The sequence below is a fragment of the Lissotriton helveticus genome, chromosome 9 (assembly GCF_964261635.1).
Source record: "Lissotriton helveticus chromosome 9, aLisHel1.1, whole genome shotgun sequence".
NCBI classification, from domain to species: domain Eukaryota; kingdom Metazoa; phylum Chordata; class Amphibia; order Caudata; family Salamandridae; genus Lissotriton; species Lissotriton helveticus.
The window spans coordinates 77,790,563-77,813,968 of NC_136070.1; positions in this window are offsets into that span (position 1 = coordinate 77,790,563).

Genomic DNA, 23,406 nt, shown 5'->3' on the forward strand with positions numbered 1-23,406 from the left:
GTGGCCATACAGAAGCTCAAAGGGGCTGAACCCTAGAGACTTCTGTGGCACCTCACGGTACGCAAAGAGAAGGCATGGCAAGAGGATGTCCCACTTACGCCTCATGGGTCCTTCCAGGCCCATAATCATGCCTTGTAGGATTCGGTTGAATTTATCAACCAACCCATTTCCTTGGGGGTGGTAAGGGGGTGATGAACGTGTAGGTTACACCACACTCTTGCCAAAGGGATTTCATATACTTGGATAAGAAATTGGTGCCCCTGTCAGACACCACCTCTAGAGGGAATCCCACTCGGGAGAAAATTCCTATCAGTGCTCGTCCCACCACGGGGGCCGTCACTGTCCTCAGAGGGATGGCTTCAGGGTACCGGGTGGCATGGGCCACCAAGACCAGGATGAACCTGTTGCCCATGGCTGTCTTGGGGTCCAGAGGCCATCAATGTCAATTCCCACTCGCTGGAATGGGGTACTGACCACAGGGAAGGGCTGGAGAGGGGCCTTGTGCTTCCCTCCGCTCTTACCACTTGCCTGGCAAGTCTGACATGATCTACAGTGAGCATATGAGTTTCTGTGCATTTGGGGCCAATAAAAGTGGGTGACTGACAAGCCTGTCATAGGTCTTGTCCATCCCCAAATGTCCTGCTAAGGGCACATCGTGAGCCAGCCCCAGTAGGAAGGCTTTGAACTTCTGGGGTGCCACCAGTGCATGGGCTGACCCAGGTTCAGCAACCTTAGGCTCTGAATACAGGAGGTCATTCTCCCAGTAAATGAAATATGTTCCAGACTGAACACCATTGGCCTGGTCTGTAGCCTGCTGCTGCATACCCACGAGAGAAAGGGCATTCTTTCTGCTCCCTGCAGAATTCTTCCCTGGAGGGGTCTCCTTCTTGCTGCCAATGGGTCAGCTCAGGCAGGTCCCCCAGTTCAGCTATTTGTTCCCCGGTAGGCTCCAGGGCATCCCCCTCAAGGTCTGCTTTCTCCTGGGCCGTGGGAACTCCAGGGGCCGGTTTCCCACGCCCCCTGCGCCTTCTTTCTAAGGCCGGTTCCTGGGCCTCTCCTTCAGGCTCCAGGATCTTTTGAGCACCCCTACTGGCTGCCCTTGACCGGGTGGTCACGCACGCCCAGTCAGGTAAACCCACCATCTGCAGGTGAGTTGCTTTCTCCACCCTTTCCCAGGGGGAGCTCTCCAAGTCATTCCCTAGCAAACAATCAACAGGCATGGCAGTTCTCACAGCAACCTGCAGAGTACCAGAGACCTCCCCCACTCAAAAGGAACCTGAGCCATTGGACCATGGCTCTCTGAGTTGTCAGCATTGACAACCCTGCAGTAGGCATGGGGTACAACCTGCTCTTGAGACACCAGGTGCTGCCGGTCTGAAGTCACACTGGCTCCTGTGTCTCTAAGAGCCTCTACTTTCTTTCCATTGACGGTCACTACTTGCCCATATTTTTTAGTGTTGGAGGGTAAGTAGTTCTTTGGGACCATCTCACTGTCTCCTAAAGAGACTAGGGTTATCTGAACAGGATCCCCACCCCCTTGGACTGCTACTTCCTCCCCAAAATTAACAATAGCTATTTCTCAGGGCGGAGCACCAGTGGGTGCGGGTTTTCCAAACAGGCGACACTTAGGGTCAGTGGCAATGTGACCCAGGTCACCACACCTGTAGCAGGTGATGGGCCCTCTCTGAACAGGTCTACCTATTGGGCCCCGGTCTGTTCCGGGGTTGGAGGAGGCTGAGAACCTTTCCCTTGGTTCCCTTGGGGATTACTTTGGGACCTTTTTGGAACCCTTTCCGTTTACCCCTGTCCCCCCACTCTTCTGATGGGGACCTTGCCCACCCTTGGCTGAGTCTCCCACTGGACCCTTGTGGATCCTGGTGCTGAGCCAGCGGTCCGCCTCCTCAGCAAGCTTCCTAGGGTTGGTCACCTTGCTATCAATCAGGTGCTGGCGTAGCTCAGGAAAACAATTACTAGACAAGTGCTCCAACGCCATTAAATCAAGAAGCCCTTGAAAATCATTCACTTTGCTACCCTTCACCCAACCATCCAGTGCTCTGCAGAAAAAGGTCACATACTCCACATAGGTACCCCGAGGAATCTTAGTACAACCCCTCAACCTCTGTCTATACATCTCAGGGGTTAACCCAAACCTGTTCATTAAGGCATCTTTCATGTAGGAATCAGAATTGTAAACTTCAGAGGGTAGATCTAGCAGAGTGTCCCGCCCCTCAGTATGTAACCACCCCCACAACCCCGCTCCCCAATCTCTCTCAGGGACCCTGTGGGAGGACATGGCTACTTCATAGGCCTTGAACCACTGCCCTATGTCATCCCCTTAAAGTACTCCTTAACTACATCCTTAGGCAAGTACACCCTTGACTCTACCTGCACCGGCGTTGTGCTGCCACCAGAGGGAGTTGTGTCCAAACATTTGGCTTTCAAATCCTTCAATCTCATGTCATGATCCATTTGTAACTTTTTCTCTTCCATTGCCAATCTTTGTTTCTCCATTTCCATTTGTCCATTTAATTTCCCCATCTCCACTTTGCGCGCCCTGGTTGCTGCCCTGTCTGCCAGCTCCTCTGGCGACAGGACTCTGCTCAAATCAACCAGGTTTTCTGGCGGTTCCAATACCACCGCATTCTGTGGATCCCTTGACTCCTTCCAGGCCCTCAGCGCCTTTATGAAGTGGGGTTTCCTGTTGCTTCCAGAGTGGGCAACCCTGAATTTCTTGCAGTAGCCTTTCAATTGCTCTACTGTGTAACCCTCCAGTCCCTGGTCTTCCCAATCTACATCATCAATCCCAGGGATTATGGAGGGTGCCCTTCCAGCAGGGAGTGACCAAGGCATGACTTCAATGATTGTAGATCTCTCAGCAAAATTAAAAAAAGACAATAAATCTGTGGCTGCGTTATAGGTCTGCACTCACTATGTGGTGATCAATAATTTACTGTACATAAATCATAAATGCAAATCCGAAAATCTTCACCGCTGCCTCCAATGTCAGACTTGGGGGTCTCTGGTTGGCACAGGTATGCACTTGTGACAAACAGGGACCCTCTCCTCTAGTCAGGGCAAGGGAACTATTCCTCAGAATAACCCCTGCTCACCCTCTAGGTTGCGTGGCGCGAGCAGACAAGACTAATATTCAGGGCGCTAAGTTAGTTAAGCATTTATGACCACATACAGTAAACACAATGACCCACCACAAATGGACACCAGGCGCAAGATTTGTATAAAAAAATACGTAGGCTTTATATAAAAATACTTAGTTATGCAGAGTTATCACAAGACCATATAACGATTGAAAATTAGGCCACAAGATGTCAAAAAGGCAAGTGTTCTTTTAAAGTTCTTAAAGATAGTTTAGGCTGCTTCCACACTCTCTAAAGTAAAAGTTCTGATCTGTTCTGGCAGTGTTTCTCACTGCTGGCGCTTCGTAGCGCTCTTGTACGCTGTACGCGATGTTTACAACACAGCCTTGCCAACCCCCACGCGCCTCGCGGACACGTTAGTCCGAGGCGCGGCGCTTGGTGTGAGGCGTACACTAAAGCTTTTGAATGATACACGCCTTGTGTATGAAGCGTACAGTGCTGGTAAGGTCGAGCTGTACAGTGCGTATGGGGAAAACAGAACGGTGCAGAACCCAAGTCCGTTGTAGACTCGCTGTCGAGTGAGTGCGAGACCGTACCTTGATTTGCAGACATCCTAGGCTCGGGTCTGGGTCCACTCGAGTCGCACTCAGCTAGTATGCACCGGTGGAAAAGCGTACTTTGGGATCTTTGACGGCTGGCGGCTACCAGTAGGTAGGCGCGGCACAGGGCCTCCAGTACAAACAGTACTGGGGTTCTCTTCTGGGTGCGGCGCGGCCCCTTTCAGGGGGGCTGGAGGACAAAGCGGGGCGGCCGGGTACGATGCCACGTACGGGCTGCCGTCCGAGGCGTAGGATTGAGCGCCAACAGAATTCTGGCAGGAGGTGCGAGGGAGCACACCACACGCTCCAGTAGCAGGCGGGGTGGTAGAGGAGCAGGCAGCCCGGCCCGACAAGGAGAGAGCGACTCTCTAGGAGCGGGGCTCTCAGCGGGCAGGGGCGGCCAGATTCCCGAGTGCCACGGCCCTAGGAGGGGGCGAGGGGGCACAGAACTCAACTCCGGCGGGAAGGAAGCACACGGCTCGGTCGAAAGACGTGCGAAGGCACAATGAACCCACTGGTTCTGGGGTTCAGTTCAGGGGGCAAGCTCAGACCAAGCCCTTGGAGATTGTTTAAAGCACAACAAAGCAAAGTCCCTTCTGGTCTTTCCCTCTCCTTTCTCAGCAAGGCACCACTGCAGGCCAGTCCCTTGGATCAGGGACAGTCTTTCCTCCTTCAGTTTCTTCTTGGTCCTTCTAGTTGGGCAGAGGTTCGTTGTGGTAAAACAGGATCTAATTTCTTAGGAGCAGAGCTCCTACATTTATACTCAGTTTCTTTTGTCTTTGCAGGCCAGGCGGCCTGAGCCTGGTTCAACCCAGTTTTGGAGCACTCTATTTACAGGAAGCTGCCTTCTTCTTTCAGGGCAGGGACATCAGACGCTCCGCAGGAGATGGAGACAGCATTGTGGTGGCAGAGCACAGCCCTATTCAGAGTCAAAGGGCACTCCTCCCACCTAGCCTGGGGGGTAATCCCTCCATTCACCACCTGGCAGCCCAGACTGTCCCCTGGAATTCCCCAGCCCTGTCACTCACACAAACCAGACAGCAGATACACATCCTAGCAGAGGCGGGCTGAAATAGTGAGGCACGCAAATGCTAACTTTCTAAAAGTAGCATTTGCAAACACAAGATATTAAAATTAACTTTACTAAAAGAAGTATTTTATTATTCTGAGTTCAGGCATACTAAACTTGACTTTCTACCATGTTCCCTGAGCCTGCTGCGATTATAGAGTGTAATAATTCCAGCAGCCCATTCTGACCTATGAGAACAGGTAGCCTTACAATAGTGAAAAATGAAAATGGCTGTAATTCACTATTAGGATATGCCACACACATCACGGCTTGTCCTTTATGTCCATTATGCTTACAATGCACCCTGCCCAAGGGCCTACCGTAAGGGTGACTCACATGAAGTAAAGGGAAGGTTTAGAGTCTGGCAAGTGGGTGCACTTGCCCAGCCAGCATGACAGTACCAGACTGCATGCAGGTTCTGCAATGGCAGACCTTAGACACATTTTAAAAGGCTGCTTCTGTGGGTGGCGCAACCAACGCTGCAGGCCCACTAGCAGTATTTGTATTTACAAGCCCTATCACTCCTGGTGCACTTTACTGGCGACTGACAGTAAATCAAATGAGCCAAACATGGAAATCAATTACAGGTACACTATACATTGGGAGCACTTGCACAGTGTCACGAATTGGCCATGGCGCAGTGCCCTGAGCAGCTAACACCAGCCAAACATCTGAGGCACATCAGCAAAAAGTGAAAGGGAGACTCACGCCAAGGTGCCAGGTCTAACACACACTGTTTCAAAATTTCTTCTAAGGAGTTTGCCCATGTTTGATTGAAAGAGGATGGTACATTTTCTCATCACACCCACAAGTAGAAATCCATTGACTGCAGCTCTTTGCAAAATGATTTTTAAAAAAGCATGTTGTTTTTCCAGAAAAGTTCATTATTCTTTGTGATGGACGGAGTGTCCTTTTTTTTGTTTAAAGTGAGCCTGCGTATTACATTAAATGGTGAAAACATATTGCTGTTGAAGCAAAAACGCAGCTTGATGTGGGCAATTTGGCTTCCTTGCTTCACTTGCTGGCGGACATGTGTTTTTTTAGGCAGGCAGCACAGTTTAATTTTTTTTGTAAGAAGGAAGTGTAAAGCATAAGGATGGATGATATATACGTCACTGGAGAGTTGTTATGCCGACCTCGTGGGCCTTACTTTAAGTATGTCACACATGCAGGTAGATTTCCATGTGCTGTATTTATGGTACAAAAATTAGATTCTGAAACAGTAAAACAGATTTCCTCTTCAGTGCGCTCCGCGCCGCTGCCATTTTGTCAGACACTGCAAGAATGATCGTCTTTTTATGTGTAAAGAAAAGCTGGGAGAATGTTTCTAAGGGTGGCGCGCTCGCCTAGCCTTCAGGGATGAGAATAGGCCGTACCTCTGAGGTGAATGCGTATCAGCTGCCTGTGTGAACTCAGCTGTCCACATGTTAATGTGCTGATGCAAATCTCTCTTCTGGATGCTGAGGCGAGGAAAGTGTCACAAAAGCGCCAGCGGAGTCGACGTATTCATTCTCTGCAGGGATCAGGGTTGTGTAAAAAAGTGTGCGATGCACGCGCTGGCAGCCTCAAGGAACAGGAGATGTGCCCGCATACAGAGTGCACATCTCCTGTCCGTGTGTGCCACCTCCTGTCTCTCTTCGGGACAGAAAGCGGCAGCAATAGAGGCTCGCAAGCGAACAGCGCATGCGCTGCTTTTGCACGAGAGACCTAAAAATCTCCTCTACTCTTCTCTTCAAATAGGAAGCAAAACTATTCTTGATGAGCAAATTTCTTCCTTAAATCCACACAATCACGACACCAGCTCTACAACCTCCTAACTACCTCTACTCTTGGGTCACTGAGACTGCGAAGTTAAGACCTGAACGAACTTGAACTTACTTTCTTGTTCAGAACAATCTTACTGCTGCTATTCTCTCTTAGTTTTATATTATGTTTTTTTTTGTATGCAATGTTCTTCATTAAGGGCTCGATTATGATTGCGGTGAATCCGCATCCTCCGGGCCGGCGGAAGCTACCGCCGGCCCGGAGGATGCGGATTCACCACTGCGGTGATTCACAAGACCCCCCGCCAGATTAGGATGGCAGAGGGTCGGGAAGCCCGTCTGCAGCTTTTCTGCTACGGTCCCGCGGTGGAAAAGCTCTAATATGGTGGCGGTGTCTATCAGACACCGCCAGCCATATTAGGATGCATGCGTAAACATGCCTTTCCACGGCGGCCTTTCCGCCGTGGAAAAGCATGTGGTCTTTTCAGTTTGGGGGCCTGTTGCGGGCCCCCAGGGTGTCAGGGGGTGGGGGGTGCATATGGGGGGTACCTATGGTACCCCCCTGCATTTACATGCACAAAGCGGCAGGCACCGTGTGGGCCCTGCCGCTTTGTGCATGTAAATGTAAAACATGCTTTTTTAACATTGCAATGTTAAACATACAGGATGTGACCGCCAGGGTGGCGGTCACATCCAAATTCGCACGGAGGGACCGCCACTGCCCCTGCGGACGGTCCCTCCACCTCTGGGATGGCGGACGGACGCAGGTAAAGCTATAGGTAAAGCGCTCTGATACCCTATCTTGGGTCTAGTTCGCGCTATAGAAAACTTTAAAAATAAAATAAAATAATAAAGGATGTTCTTTAGGGGTTGATTTACACTTGCACTGTGCATACCAGCTCGAATGAGAAAGAAATAACAGCACACTTAATAACATGTTAGGAAAACTATGTTTTGAAATACAATTGTAGTGGCTTGATGCCTTTTTACTAGCTCTGTGGTCCATCAGGGCCATACCAACTCAGAAAACCCGATTGAGTCCCTAGGAGATAGTAATGGGATACCCTATGATGTCACCTTCAAAGCTATCGATCTTGGCTTCTAAACTAGTTACAATTGAATGATGATGCTGACCTCCAATATAGCAGAACAACGCATTCACTGTCTTTACAGTTTCCAATCTCAGGTTCAAGCTTCTTTACATGGTCACCCGACTGACGTCTTCCATTCCCTTGGGTCTGGCGACTGCACGCCCCAGAAAACATCCACTAAGGCAGCCTCACTGGCATGGTCCCCAGATGTTGCCGCTTATCATCAACACAGATAAAAAGTGTTGTGCATTGCTAGGCTGGGGTCACTTATCCCCGTGCAAGCATGCTACTCCTCCACAAAATGCATGCCCACTGCTGCTCATCACTGGGCCCCAGCCCCCTGCCTCAAGCCCCGGGCAGAGCCCATCTGTCAGAGCTGCTCCTATTGGTGCCTTGCTGCCAGTCAGTGGGCAGGACCAGGCAGGTCTTATATGCCATTGGGCATGAGACCATGGTTAGTGCCTCTGTCACTTTCCCCAGCAAACTCAGATTGACTGTAGCAGGCCCAGGGGTTGCTTCATAGCGAGATCAGAGAAGGGAGAAGAGGAAATAGAGAAAGAGAGGATGGATGGAAAGAAAACGCAAGAAGAACAAACATTTGCAATGCAGTCGGTCTCACATTAGATTAAGTTAGAGCTATTGGCGTTGCAAATGGTACAATTATGGCATGTACCATTGTGATAATGTGATGAAGTAATGTAGAATGGTAAGAAGGGAAAATTCTGGGATGGGAGGTTGGGCTGGACTTCCAAGTTCAGAGTGGAATGTGATTCAATAAAGTGCATCTTAAATAATACTTTTGTTCCTAGTTGACTTCATCATATAACACTATAACATCACAACTGTAACGAGACACTGATGCAAGCATGATGCAAGCTGTCACTTCAGCAATGCTCCAGCCCTGCCTGTACTTCATAACAGCTGACCTTTCCTCTTGACAAGGGATTGTTACTTCCCAGCAAGCATGAAGTGATCAACACATAACAGATGTTACAGAACCACTGACACATGGTGTCAACAAGTAACAAGAGCACTTAACTCGGATCATGTGGTTAATTGGACAGAGAGGAAGGCACGCACAGTTGGGAGTACACACACGCACACAGACGCAGAAGCACATGCACACAAACACCCACAACCACACATTTCTGTTTGCCTGGAGGTGTAGCATAGTGCTTACTACTGCAGCCACAAGAAAGTGCTGTAGCTCTGTGTGAGGCCTAGTGGGGAAACGAAAGAGCAGGAAGTGACATTACACTGGATATGGACTGGGGTGGCAGGAGGTCGAGGAAGGAAGGCCTAGGAGAGAGAGTCTGTGACAAAACCTGAAGCGTGCAGGCCTGGAGTGAAGATCTGGGATGGAATGCCCCGGGGAGCTGGGTTTGTCTAGGATGGAATGTGCAGGATGACCGGTCCTTGTGGCACTGTATGAACTGCGCGTCCCTCAGAGGGATGCTCTGCCCAGGAGGGAGTGCTCGGCCAAACAGAGATTCCTGACTAATTTCCATCCTTGAGGCTGTGAGGAGCGAGGAAAACCGAGGGACACAGGGGCCGCTTGCTGCTTTGCTTTGCTCCGGACTCCACGGCGATCGCACCTGGGGATAGGACCACACTCTCCAGGGTGCACCTGGACCGCACACCTGATCTGGCTGAGAGGGAGGTGTGGACACCGCGCACATAAGCGCTGCCCCAACCCCTGAGTGTGGGATTCCTGCCTAATTTCCCTCCTTGAGGCTGTGAGGAGCGAGGAAAACCGAGGGACACAGGGGCCGCTTGCTGCTTTGCTTTGCTGCTTTGATCAGGACTCCCCGGCGATCGCACCCGGGGATAGGACCACACTCCCCAGGGTGCACCGGGACCGCACATCAGATCTGGCTCAGGGGGAGGCGTGGACACCACGCACATAAGCCACTGCCCCAGCCCACGGCGCGGACCGCGGGGTGGGCCGCAGCGGGACGAGGCCCGGGACAAAGGGCGGCCTGTTTGTGCCTGTTTGTGTACTGAAGTGACTGGACTGCGCCACCCCCCTTCAACATCCGGTATTGTAACGAGACTTTTAAACCGCTACTTACTGTGGGAAATTGGTCCATACCATGTTGGCCAGGCAGTGTGTGAGTGTCTAACACTAACACAATCCCCAGTGTCTGAACAAGACCTGCACTAATCTGTTTCCCCACAGTAAAATAAGTTTTAAATTAGTATTTCTAATATTGCCTGACCATGGGGAAACCTAACCCACTGACCAGCAAACCGCAGACGAGGCAAAAGACCCTACTATCAGCCAAATCTCCTAGCGTAACAGCCATTGATAAAATGCTGCAGAAGGCAATAGGCGCAGTATCCTCGGCATAGGCGCAGTATCCTCGGCGATAGAGAATACTGAGCGACGCCTTTCTATTACTCCCGGCTCTGTCGAAACGTTACCACCGCAAGGGTCTCCACTAGTGCCGTCCCTGGACATATCAGTTGCTTTACCTGAAACACTTCCTAACCCATCTCCCAGCGACCCTTCCCCACATTATGACAACCCCTGCCCTACCTTATCACCCTCCCCAGTTTCGCGACTCTCTGCAAAACAACACCAATGTCATACCAAACCTAGGAAAGTGAAAGTCACTAAAATAGTCCACTCGGAGGCATCCGGTCAACCAGAGGGTTCATTTGCTCTCCTGACTCCCGTAGACCACACTCCACAACCCCCCCTTTGGGCTACCCATCTTCTTCTTGACATGCAAAACCAATTAGAGAAAGTAATCATGACCTAGTTTAAGTGGGTAAATAGCAGAATAGACAGGGTTATTTCTCTGTTGAATAATAGGCTAGAGGGCAATAATATCAAAAGGACCAGTATGGACACTATCGACCCGGACCGCACCGCCCCCTCTCCTATCAGTTCCCATAACAATAACTGTTGCCCCACAGCTAACTCTGCACCCGACACGACTGAGGACAATGCGCACTCAAGCACCACCAACAAGAATCAAATAGCTCCCACCCCTACTAATGCGGTCATGCTAACAAAGCATATACATGAGGAAAGGCACTCTCAGCGTAGTCACCCTAGGCAAAACGAAAAGCCGGTGATGACCCAAGTCAGCAATTCACAGATCAATCATAGCGCCCCGCGGGACTCACTACCGTGCCTACATCTTCCACCCGCAGCCACTCCTTACGTAGTTGTTCTTGCAGGGGTAACTCCACTCTCCTCAGATCGGGACGAAACCTACGCAGAGCTTAAAAACAGAATTATACACTGGCTAGGCAGGAACAGACCATTGACAGGACAAGGGAAAGGAGAAATTATATTTGCCCGCAGAGTCAGGTGGCTAGGCTAAAAAAACAAAGATATAGACGGGTCCTGTGTGGTAATACATTTTAGAGACAGAGGAGTAGTCCAACACATTCTCAAATGGGACAACTTTGATGTCGACACTCAAGGGCCAATGCACAACCTCCCCTGATCCAGCGGCCTATAAGAAATATGCCATAAGCAATGCTACCCAACTCTACAACCTACTACCTAAAATATTCCTCTAACTCATGGACCCAATAATTAAACATGACATATTTTGACCTACTGAATCGGGTGATCAAATTAAATCTATATACACCTTATTCACAAATTATATACAAACTATATACAACCGCGGTAAATGTTGACGTCATTTGAACAAACCTAACTATTTAAATGACCACCATGGCGATGGCATCTAGCTAATAGTAACCTACGCTTCTGAATAACCAAGACCAGCTTGTTTCAAAAGTAAGATTTTTATTAACTAATTGTAGATAATTCAAAATATAGTTTCATAAATGCAATTTTATTAGACTTATAGCAAGCATGTTTAAAAAGTGACATAAGAAAAATACGGTCTAAGCAAGAAATGATAAGTTTAGCATTTCTAAAATCCTAAGTCCCTAGCTAAGCTAAATAAATGAAATAGTAAAGTTCTTTGAGGATTCTTACGTGCTCCACGCAAAGTCCAGCAGCACGACACCCTCATCGGAAAGTCAGAAAGCAGCAGCCAGCCCATCCCCAGGGCATGGACTTTTTATACCTTTCTATGCTAGCTAATCTAAGTAAAGGAAAATTTTCTGCAAAAGACGATGTCTCATTGGTCGGAGAGTGACAAGTGACATGTCACCTACATTTCAAAACTTCCATTCGGTCATATTCTTTGGGACCATTGTCTTTCTCGTACGTGTTCCAAAGCTTCCTTTATTTGCAACAATTTTAACAAGAGTTCTCACTGACTCCATTTCACTTCCGCGGATGCCAAGTTAGCAAGTGTTCTTTTCTACCAGTTTCTGACCTTGGCCACGTCCGACAGAATAATGACAACATATCATCTTTGTTGAGTGAATGCAATTTTGACGGAAACTTTTCTTTCACAGAGACATCTCGTGCTCCTTGCAGAATTAAATTCATCGTTTAGCAAACTCGAGCAAACTAGGCCCAAAAGTAGGCAACTTATTTTTCTAGTAGAAAACAAACACAAGAAAAGTATTAATGTAAGAAATATTATTTATTCTGTTTCCACCCTTCGTTTACTAATTGATTAACCCACCCAATTAGTCTAATGTTACCTAGCACCAAGCAACAAATAAGCAGCATTTTATATCTACCAGTCTTCATGAATCCATAAAAACCTTATGTGCACCTAGAATAGTAGAAATGACATCACATAGACAAGGAAAGCAAAATAAGCACATGCTTCCTTTAAATCTGCTGCAGTTTAGTAATGACAAAACGAAAACGACAAATTAATTTATTATTTTTGCACAAACAAAGGATGCAACATTTATGCACGTTTATGAGCACACGTGTTACCGTCCCCATGTGTAAAGTTTAATCTAGGTTGTGTTAGCAAAACACATCACAAATCATTAATATTATTATTTATGTTATGGAAATGTGACTTCAAGAGTTTAAACAGATTTCTGTTTTCTATCTCGCTCCATCAACTCCCTCATCTGGTGATTAACAAATCACCACACCACCACCCAAAATTTGGAATTTTAAACTTTCTGGAAAATGATTCAAATTCATCTGTGTCAGTATTTCTAAAAATCTGTTTCTGCAAAATCCTTGCAATTGTCATAACGAGCTCTGGGTAATTCCTGCAACTCAATCTCCCTCTCCTCTTCTTTTTTGAGTTTATAAATTCTTCTCTTTTCCTTCATTTGTCTCTTTCTCTTATGCAACAAACAACCAATTTTTGTCAAAATGAAAATGAATATTATCACAATCAAAGGTGCCAAAATCTTGCCAAGAACTGAACTTCCAATGTCATGAAACCAATTTTTGATTGATTGGAATCTTTTTGAAAGTCTTTCTGTAAAATCTTCTTCTTCTAACGGAATTATCTCTGAATGCATCTCTGTGATGTTCTTAATGTACATCTCAAGGTTCTTACTTTCATCAGGGATATATGTGCAACAATGTTGCACATGTAAAATGCTACAGACTCCTCCCTCTTTTGCCAGGAGTATGTCTAAAGCAAGGCGATCTTGAATCACCATGGATCTGATTGCAATGACCTCAACATTCACTAATTGGAATCCATCAGCTGTGTCTGTTGACAATCTGTCAACAATTGTGGACAATTTTCTGATTCTACCTGCGTTCAGGGTTATACCTACAATAGGTATCACTGCTTGGAAAATATCTCCCAAAACTTCTGTAAAAGTTTCTCTTTTAGCCCTATTTACATAATTGTGAATTTTGAACAATCCTTCCGAATCTCTGTCAACATGGAACATTTTAGGAAAAACAATCCCAACATAACAAGTTCCATACCAATGGTCAGGAAGGTTGTAGTAAGCCTTGTCACCACACACAAAATAAATCCCAGGGAAAATTGGATCTTTTCCACCTTTGAATCCCCAACCTCCCATGATCTGATATGTATCTTCACAATTACTCGCACCCACAAAGTAGTTATCAAAAAGTGTATTGTCTCTCCTAATGCAAAGCTTTCCACTAATTGGTTTGTCTATGTGAATTGCAACATTATCAAGCATTTTGCCATTAAGCTTCTCATCCTCTTTCTGCCAGAACCTGGATTTAGTCTGCTTGACTATCTCATTTCTCTTGTAAATTGCTCTCCTCTCTTCAACCAGGTTCAAAAACTTCTTTCCTTCAGCACTTAGTTTGCAGGTTAAATTGTTCTTGTAAGCATACTCATAGGTAAGTTCATTAGCAACAAGGAAAAATTCCCTCATCTGTTTTGCTCTCTTATGCTTATTCAAAGCACCCTCAATTTTTAAATTGGCAAAAATCTCGTCAAAATCTGAATAATAGTATTCTAAGCGTCCAGTCTGATAGAACAAGCTAGCTAACACACTGCATGTCACACCATATGTAAGAGGAAGCATATTGTATGTCACTCCCTCAGAAACAGAAGCAGGTAATTTAACACAGACATAGCAGTCTTTTGCATCCATTACCTTGACATATTCACTCAAAAGCCTTGTGAATGTATTGCTTGAAAAATCACTGATAGATTTGTCCTCATGAATGTTAGGTTGATGATCAATAACTTTGCCAGTTGCACTATGTTTGTTTTGACTAACTGAAGCTTTGCTTGTCATATTGGCTTTGTGAAAATCCTTGTTAATTTCAAATGGAATGATAACAGCTAAAACTAACCAGAGCAGAATTAGAATGAGCAGACACACCAGAGTCATCTTACAGCATCTCTTAAAAATGGAACATCTTGAAGTACTCTGTTCCATAACGTAAGGCATCTTTGGTTAGTTTTGCCTTAAAAAGAAAAAATTTAAAACTATTTTAAAAATTTAATAAAAGATTTATTATTTACACCCCCCTTTTAAAATATATATATATATTTTTTAAAACCCTAACAGTATTTCTTCGACCTTATGTCACAAGTAAATTTTCTTCAACTAAACAACTTTTCTTCGACCTTGTGTCACCTAACAAGATTTCTTCAGCCTTTTGCCAAAAACTAAAAACCCAAAAATCCAATTAAAATTTTTGTACTTCAATCATTGTCACTAATTTCTTCAATTTCTTCTTGACTACTATCGTAAATGTCAATGACAGGTGGAATTACTAGATAAGTCCACTCAGGTGATTTATATTTCTGATTTGGCCTTATAATCCTTTTTCCTTTTCTTGTTACTACTTCGATTTTTCTTCCAACTTCTTTTTCAGAATCCTTTTGACTACTGATTTCTTCCACCTGCTCCTTCGGCTTTTTGATCAACCTGACTCTCAATCTTCCACCAGGCCAAAAATCTGTCTTCCTCACGAATTTTCTTTTTGGTTCTGAAGCTTTCGTCTTAGACTTCCAAGATCTTTTCTTTGGACTCCTATTTTCACCATCCACATCACTTTCTCCAGTATCACGGTCTGAAACTTCAATTATTGACTCAGGAACTTCTCTATTCGGCAGTTTCACTCCTTCAGGAACTATACTTTGTCTTCCATCACTGGTACTCGGTAATTCGTCTTCCTCCTCCTCTTCAATTACCTCCAACTTCCCAGATTCTGGACTTCCGTTCCTTACTTCAGAGCTTAACTTCTGCTTTTCGATACTCCCCTGGTCAAAAATTTCTTTTGGTTCAGCCTCTCTGTCTTCAATGGAATTTACTCCATTGATTTTCTTGACTGAATCCTCAGTCGTTTTTCCTTCTGATAGATTCTCTTCTTCTCCAGAATCTATTTCAATTATCTCAGAACTTTTTCTTGTCAATTCTTCATTCACAGGCACAGGTTCCAGATGTCGACCTCCTTGTCGATCTTCAGTCTCTGGATTTGATTCACCTTCTACTTCTGAATCAGAATCTTCTGTAGTATCACTTTCTACATCAGAACTCTCAGGAGTAGGCACTGGAATGGTATGACTAGGATGTATCCACCTTTTCAATCCTCTGCATTTCACTGCATTTGTAGTAACCAGAATTATTTGTCTAGGCTTCTGCCACCTAGGAGCCAAACAATTTCTTCTCCGATGTACTTTTGTTCTGACCCAATCACCAGGTCTCAAATCATGTGTCAGAACTTTCTCATTTGATTGTGCTTCATTTCCCACCTGATTAGACACAGAAGTCACTATATCAGATAACCTTTTACAGTAATCCAAAATAGCACTGTCATTTATGCTCAACAATTTGCCTACAGGTACAAAAGCCTGCCTCATGACTCTTCCCATCAGTATTTCATGAGGACTTAAACCTGTCTTTTTATCAGGTGTACTTCTCAATGACATTAAAACAAGTGGAAGAGCATCGGTCCACTTTACACCTGTTTCCAGACACATTTTTCCAATCCTGTTTTTAATTGTCCCATTAATCTGCTCAACCACCCCAGATGCCTCTGGTCTGTATGCACAGTGTATTTTCTGCTCAATGCTTAATGCCTCACATATCAACTTCATCAATTTGTTATCAAAATGGCTTCCTCCATCACTCTCAATAGTGACTGGAAAACCGTACCTTGGGATGATTTCTCTGAGTAGCAATTTTGCCACTGTGATTGAATCACAATGTCGTGTAGGAAATGCTTCCACCCATCTTGAAAACAAACAAACAATCACAAGAACATATTTCAAACAATTGTGTAGGGGCATTTCAATGAAATCCATCTGCAATCTGGTAAAGGGACCACCCTCTCGACCAATTACTCCTGTACCTACAACTGATTTTCTGTTTGGGTTCATTTGTTGGCATGACAAACACCTTTGACAAAAAGACTCTGCAATGGTTCTAAATTTTGTGTTGAACCAAGTCTCTCGGAAAAGTCTGATCATAGAATCTCTTCCAAGGTGAGCTGGACCATGATACAATCTGGCCATATCAGCAATCAAACAATTTGGTAAGACTACTCTGCCATCTTTATAGACCCACACTCCATCCTCATCACGTGGTCTACAATCTGCTCGTAGCCATATATCTTTTTCCTCATCATCTGCTTCATTTTGTAAATCTCTGATCTCCTGCCATGTCTCCACAACTGTTGTTAGCATTAATGAATTTGAATCAGTTTCTTTATTTTTTTCCCGATTGTATGCACAACATTTTCTTGCGCAGTACTTTGCTGTCTCATCTGCATAGGCATTGCCTTTTGAGATATAATCCACTCCTTTTGTGTGTGCAGCACACTTTACAATTGCGATCTCTTTTGGCAACTGTATGGCTTCAATTAATCTTTTGATGAAAACTGCATTTTTAATTGGTGACCCTGCTGAGGTCAAATAGCCTCTCTGAGACCAGAGCTGTCCATAATCATGTACAACCCCGTACCCATACTGACTATCAGTAATGATGGTAACTCTTATATCCTTTGATATTTCACAAGCACGAATCAAAGCAATCAATTCAGCCACCTGTGCTGAACGAATTCCTTCAAGACATGATGCTTCTTTAACATCTGCAACTGTACAGACTGAGTATGATGCTTTCAAAACACCTCCCTCTGTCCTCGGACAGGAGCCATCCACAAAGTAGACAACATCTGATTCAGGCAAAGGTACATCTTTAATGTCCTGCCTTGGTTTGGTGCAAAATTCCATGACATCCAAACACTCATGTTCCACTTCATTTTCATCAACAATTTCAGAATCAGGCAGTAATGTAGAAGGATTCAAATTCAAACATCTTGAAATGGAAACATTATCTGCTCCTAGTATGATTTTCTCATACTTTGTCAATCTGCTGCTTGTTAAATGTTGAGTTTTACCTCTTGTCAGTAGTATTTCAACTGAATGAGGCACAAAAACTTTCACAGGAAATCCCATTATGATTCCTTCGCTTTGCTCAAGACTGACACTTGTAGCTGCAACTGCTTTCAAACAACCTGGTAATGCTTTTGCAATGGGGTCAAGAACTGCAGAGAAATATGCAATGGGTTTCTTTAGATTCCCATGTCTCTGAATTAACACAGACAATGCACATCCTTCTCTCTCACTGCAATACAGTTCAAAATCTTTCTCATAATTTGGCATGCCCAAAGCAGGAGCTTGACATAAGCTCTTTTTCAGGTTCTCAAAAGATTCCATCTCGGCCTCATTGAGAATAATTGGATCTTTCACATCAGACCTTGTCAGTCTCTGTAGTGGTTTCGCAATTACTGAAAATCCACTTATCCATTGTCGACAGTAGCCAACCATTCCCAAAAACATTCTAACCTGTCTCTGTGTTCTTGGTGGTTGCATTGCTTGAATCATTTTTATTCTCTCAACTGTCACTTGTCTTTTCCCTTTGCAATTCTGTGACCAAGATATTTCACTTCTTGTTTGCAAAACTGTAATTTTGCTGGAGACACTTTATGTCCCTCATCTGCAAAGTATTATTGTGTCTGTCACACAATTTTCTCTCGTTTTAGCAGCTATCAACAAGTCGTTGATATACTGCACCAACGTAGACCTGCCAGGTAAATCTAAATTTTCCAAAGATCTCTTTAACAACTCATTAAAGATTGAAGGACTCTCTGTATACCCTTGAGGGATTCTACACCATGCGAGGGTCCTACTCTGGAATCTGAAAGCGAAAATTTCCTGACTCTCTGGATGTAGAGGAACAGTAAAGAATGCATTGCAAAGATCAATGACAGTGTACCATTCAGCATCATGTGGAATCTGATACAAGATCACTGCTGGGTTTGGAACCACAGGGCAACATGGAACAACAATCTGATTAACTTTTCTCAAATCTTGTACAATCCTGTACGTTCCATTCGACTTTTTAATTCCCATGATCGGTGAATTACAAGGGCTACTCTCAATTTCTTTTAAAACACCTTGTTTAATGAATTTTTCAATCACAGGTATGACTCCCTCAATTGTTTCTGCTTTCATCTTGTATTGAGGAATATTAGGAAATTCTATTCCCTGCTTCAGTGTAATTTTGACTGGATCGACATGTTTCATCAGACCCATCTCATTCCCAGTCAAATCCCAAATTTCAGATTTCACTGTTTCTTTGAGCTCTTCTGGCAGATTTTCTTTTTCAAACGTAGGAAACAATTTTGTTTCCTCTGTTTCCATTAACATCATTGTCATCCTGTACAAGCCATCTTCCTCCATTGTTTGTAATTCAACTCCTTCAGGAGAACAATATATTCTGCAATTCATCTTGCACAATATATCTCTGCCTAATAGATTCACCGGACTACTGTTACAAACCACGAATCTGTGTTTGTCTTTAAAATTTCCAATTTCAACTGGTACTGGATCAGTCAAATCAGTTCTGATTTGTTGATTGCTTACTCCAACAACTTGGATGGTATCCCCAGAGAGAGGTAGGTTTTCAATTTCCACTGATCTAACAGTAGAACGGGTAGCACCAGTGTCCACTAGAAAAGTGATGTCTACATCATTAACTTTCCCATTTACAAATGGACCAGACTGGTCAACCTCAAGAGTGGCTCCAACAACACACTCTTCCTCCTCTCTCGGGCACCGTCAGTAATAATCATCAGAATCACTCTCTTGCCCTTCTGTTAACAAAAACTGTTGTGCTGCATTTTGCACCCTTTGCGGTTTTATTACCTGATCGTCTCCTTGAAATCCCACACCTGAATTATATCTCTGAGTTCCCCCACAATTCGGAAACGGTGGATGTGGCAATTGATTCTGACGGTTATTCACCTGATTCACCTGTTGCTGATTCACCTGTTGCTGCAACTGTCGCTGAAGACTTAATTCCTTTAAATTCTGTTGCAACTGTAGCTGTTGCTGCAGGTCAACCTCATTCTGCATCTGTGGATTCAACAATGGACTTTTTAAATTTCTAGGTGGTTTCTTACATTCGTCTCTCCAGTGTCCAAGCTCGCCACAATTAAAACAAGGTAATTTTTGTTTCATCTCTTCAATCCTTGGGTTAATTTTTCTCACAAAATTATTACCTTTAAATTTTCCTTGCCCTTGATTCGAATTTGTAGTTTGAACAAAATTCGTGTTTTTATTACCAAGACTAGCAATCTGATGCTCAGCCACTTTTACCTGAGCCCACATGGCTTTCTCCTTGAGTTTCTTTTGTTTCACTTCTAACTCATCACTGCAGTACTTCGCCTTTCTCAAAATTTCATCAACAGAAAGTGCTTGCCATCCGACAATACTGTTTCTGATCATGTCTGCAATTTCTGGTTTCAGACCATACACAAATCTGTAGACGAAATGACTCATATCTTTCTCGTCTAGTTTTTCATAGCCACTGTATTGTTTAAAAATCAACAGTAACCTTTCAAAGAATGAATGGACTGATTCTTTTGTTTCCTGGTTTGTTCTTTCAATTTTTACCCAATCAACTTCTTTTGGTGGAATTTTGTTTTTCAACCAGTAAATCACTTTTTCATAAAACTCCATAACAAGAGGATTTGGGCACCTGTTTCCTTATTTCGATCAGGTTCTATTTTCGGCCAACTTATGGCTATTTTGCATTCTGTCCAAAGATCTGATGGGACAACAATGTCAAAAAATCCATCCAGATCAATCCACAGAACTTTTGAGACTTTGATGAACCTGTCCACCTGCCTATACCACTCGACTGGCTTCTCCCTCAGTCTTGGAAAATCATTTGTGAACAGCAGTATGTCCTGTCTTGACCATGGGACATGAACATATCCTCCACCTGCAATCTCTCTCATTGGAAATTGTTTTGACAATTTTTCCAATTTCTCATCTTCCTTCTTTTTCGTCCATTTCACTCTCCACTTGCTCAGTTCTCCCAGTTTTTTAATGTAAACAATCAAATCTTTTATGTGAATTATTCTTCCCATTGAGTTCAAACTCTCAATGTCGCTTTCTGAAAAGTCTAATCTGTAATGTTTTGCAAAATTCTTTTGCCTGCTCAAATCAATCTCAAGTTCAGCTGCCAGTTCATCCAACTGGTCATATTTGTTTTTTGTTTTCCATTGAATACTCTTGCAAATGAACAGTAGTTCATCATCTCGATAATAATTTAAACTGTCAGGACCAATCGTACCAATTATTAATTCCTCAATATTTGCTTTTAATTTTGCAACATCAAGTTTAGGTTTTGTCACCCTGACCTCAGGACTCTCAGCATCAGATTCTGCACCCATCGGTGTTTTTGGAGATAAATCCTCATTAAAAGTCAAATCAGGCATTCTCGATCTTGAAGAGTTTATTTCAGATAAATCTGAGTAAAATTTTTCAGCAACCTTTTGAATTTCTGCATTTAAAGGAACAGTCAACCCTGTCTTGTTAATTTCTCTTTGCTCAAAAACAGGCTGAACAGGACCAATAGTTACCCGAACTGTCACAGCTTCCATGCTTTTAGTTATTTGTCGAATTAATTCTTCTTTTGATCGTAGATACTCAGAAGAATCTACAGCCTCCACATTTCTGACTTCTCTCACATAATTTTTTGGAGCTTCTCTTGATCTTGGAATTAATGAACAATGTCTACCTTCATTACGGACATTTGCATTTATCTCAGTTTCTGGTCTTCTTGGAGTCTCAACAATTTCACAATTATTTGGGTACAATTTAGGAGCTTTATTAATTGGAGGTGCACTCGGTGTAGTTTCTGTAGAAACCATCGGAGTAGACCAAGATCTAGGGGGTCTCAAAGGCTGATTCCTTTTATCCGAAGTATAAATTTCTTCTAAAACTGCATCTTCAGATTCGCTTTCGACAGGGGCATTATTTCTCTTTTCAGTTCTTTTTCCCTCAGGAGAACTTAAAACCATTTCCCTAATTAAGTAAAGTCCCTCACTCATGCTTCCCTGTCTCCACAGTCGCATTCTGTCTTCATGTGTTTCTCTTCTATAACTCGGAGGTTTAGGAGGTCTTTTAATTCCACTCGCTTCTCTTTGTAATTGGTACATCTCATCCTCCCATTCAACTAAAGCCTCAAATTGAGTTGGTCTCGGCTTTGGATTAAGAGCATTCATTTTCTCTCGCAAATTTCTTAAAACCTTTACATTAAACGAACCATCATCAGGCCAGGTCAAAACACCATCATCCTTTGTGTAGTGTTTCCAAGCATCAAACCACAAAACAGTATGATTACCATATTCACCTTCCATATACGCTGCAGGTGTTTTGTACTTATGAAGTAATTTACCACCTCGCGTTTCAATCTTTTTGTCAGGTGACATAACATTTTTAAGTTTCTGAAACAACGGTGGCTTTTTCTCAACGTGTTTAAAATGATAACTCATTTTTAGGAGTTAATTTCAATTAACAAAATTGTTCGTAAAATATTTCCGGGATGTTCCGCTAAAACAACCAATCCGTGCGCGAAACACACCAACAAGCCAATGAGAGTTGAGCTACGTCACTTTTTTACTCAACCAATAAAAATGAAGATTTTCTGAAGAACCAATCAGCTTACAGTTCGTCAGAAACTCAAGAACCAATCAGAGCACTGCTTGTGACGTATGTCACCCAATCCCAGCGCGGCTCTGTGACGTACACAGCAGCTGCGGTTTCTCGCTTCTCACTCTTAGCGCTTACCCCTCCTTCACAAAATCTTTTCACAGCGCCATTTTGAGAACACTTTCTCGGTGTAAATTAATTTTTAACAATGACAATAAGGACTCATCTGTCTGTTTCTCTAAATAGGATAGTTTGCATACATTCAGGTATTCACAACTCGGAATAGTCGGCCCTATTCTCATAGAATAATTTTCATTCGCCAGTAGAGTAATCTTTTTACTCTGCCCTTCAAACAAGTAATTATGAACTCATTTCCCTCCGAACGCACAACCAAGTGACTGTTCAAAAGTTCTATTCGAACATAAATTACAAAACAAACTCGCACTTTCACACAGAAAAATCCCTAACTTCAATCACACATGAAATCCGTACAGGACTCTCACCTGTTTATAGAAATCATGCACCGTTAGTAAAATAACGACGTTATCCGTACAGGACTTTCACCTGTTTATAGATAATCATGTACCGACGTTACCCTACCCTTCACTCAAGCTCGAATATAACCAATACTCTTATCACAGTGAGTTTTACAACAGGCGCTTTGTCCCTATTCTCATGCTGCTCTAATTTCTTAGATAATCCTCACTATACAAGATTCACACCTAGCCCTAAAACTGTGTTGCACGACCACAACACTGTGTTGCACGGCGACAACACGTGATACACGGCGATATCACTTGTGATACACGGCGATATCACAAACAGATCAGATGTCTTGCGTGACTACCTTCTCATCACACAATCTGTACCGGTACAACTCACATATAGCACAAGAACGAACTCAACATGTGTTAAACATCGATCCTATTTCTATACCATAACATATCAATAACACCTTGGTTACCCCTAGCAACACCTTGGTTACCCTTAGCAACCATCAATTTCTGCTACCAGAAGAATTGATCCAGCGGCCTATAAGAAATATGCCATAAGCAATGCTACCCAACTCTACAACCTACTACCTAAAATATTCCTCTAACTCATGGACCCATTAATTAAACATGACATATTTTGACCTACTGAATCGGGTGATCAAATTAAATCTATATACACCTTATTCACAAATTATATACAAACTATATACAACCGCGGTAAATGTTGACGTCATTTGAACAAACCTAACTATTTAAATGACCACCATGGCGATGGCATCTAGCTAATAGTAACCTACGCTTCTGAATAACCAAGACCAGCTTGTTTCAAAAGTAAGATATTTATTAACTAATTGTAGATAATTCAAAATATAGTTTCATAAATGCAATTTTATTAGAATTATAGCAAGCATGTTTAAAAAGTGACATAAGAAAAATACGGTCTAAGCAAGAAATTATAAGTTTAGCATTTCTAAAATCCTAAG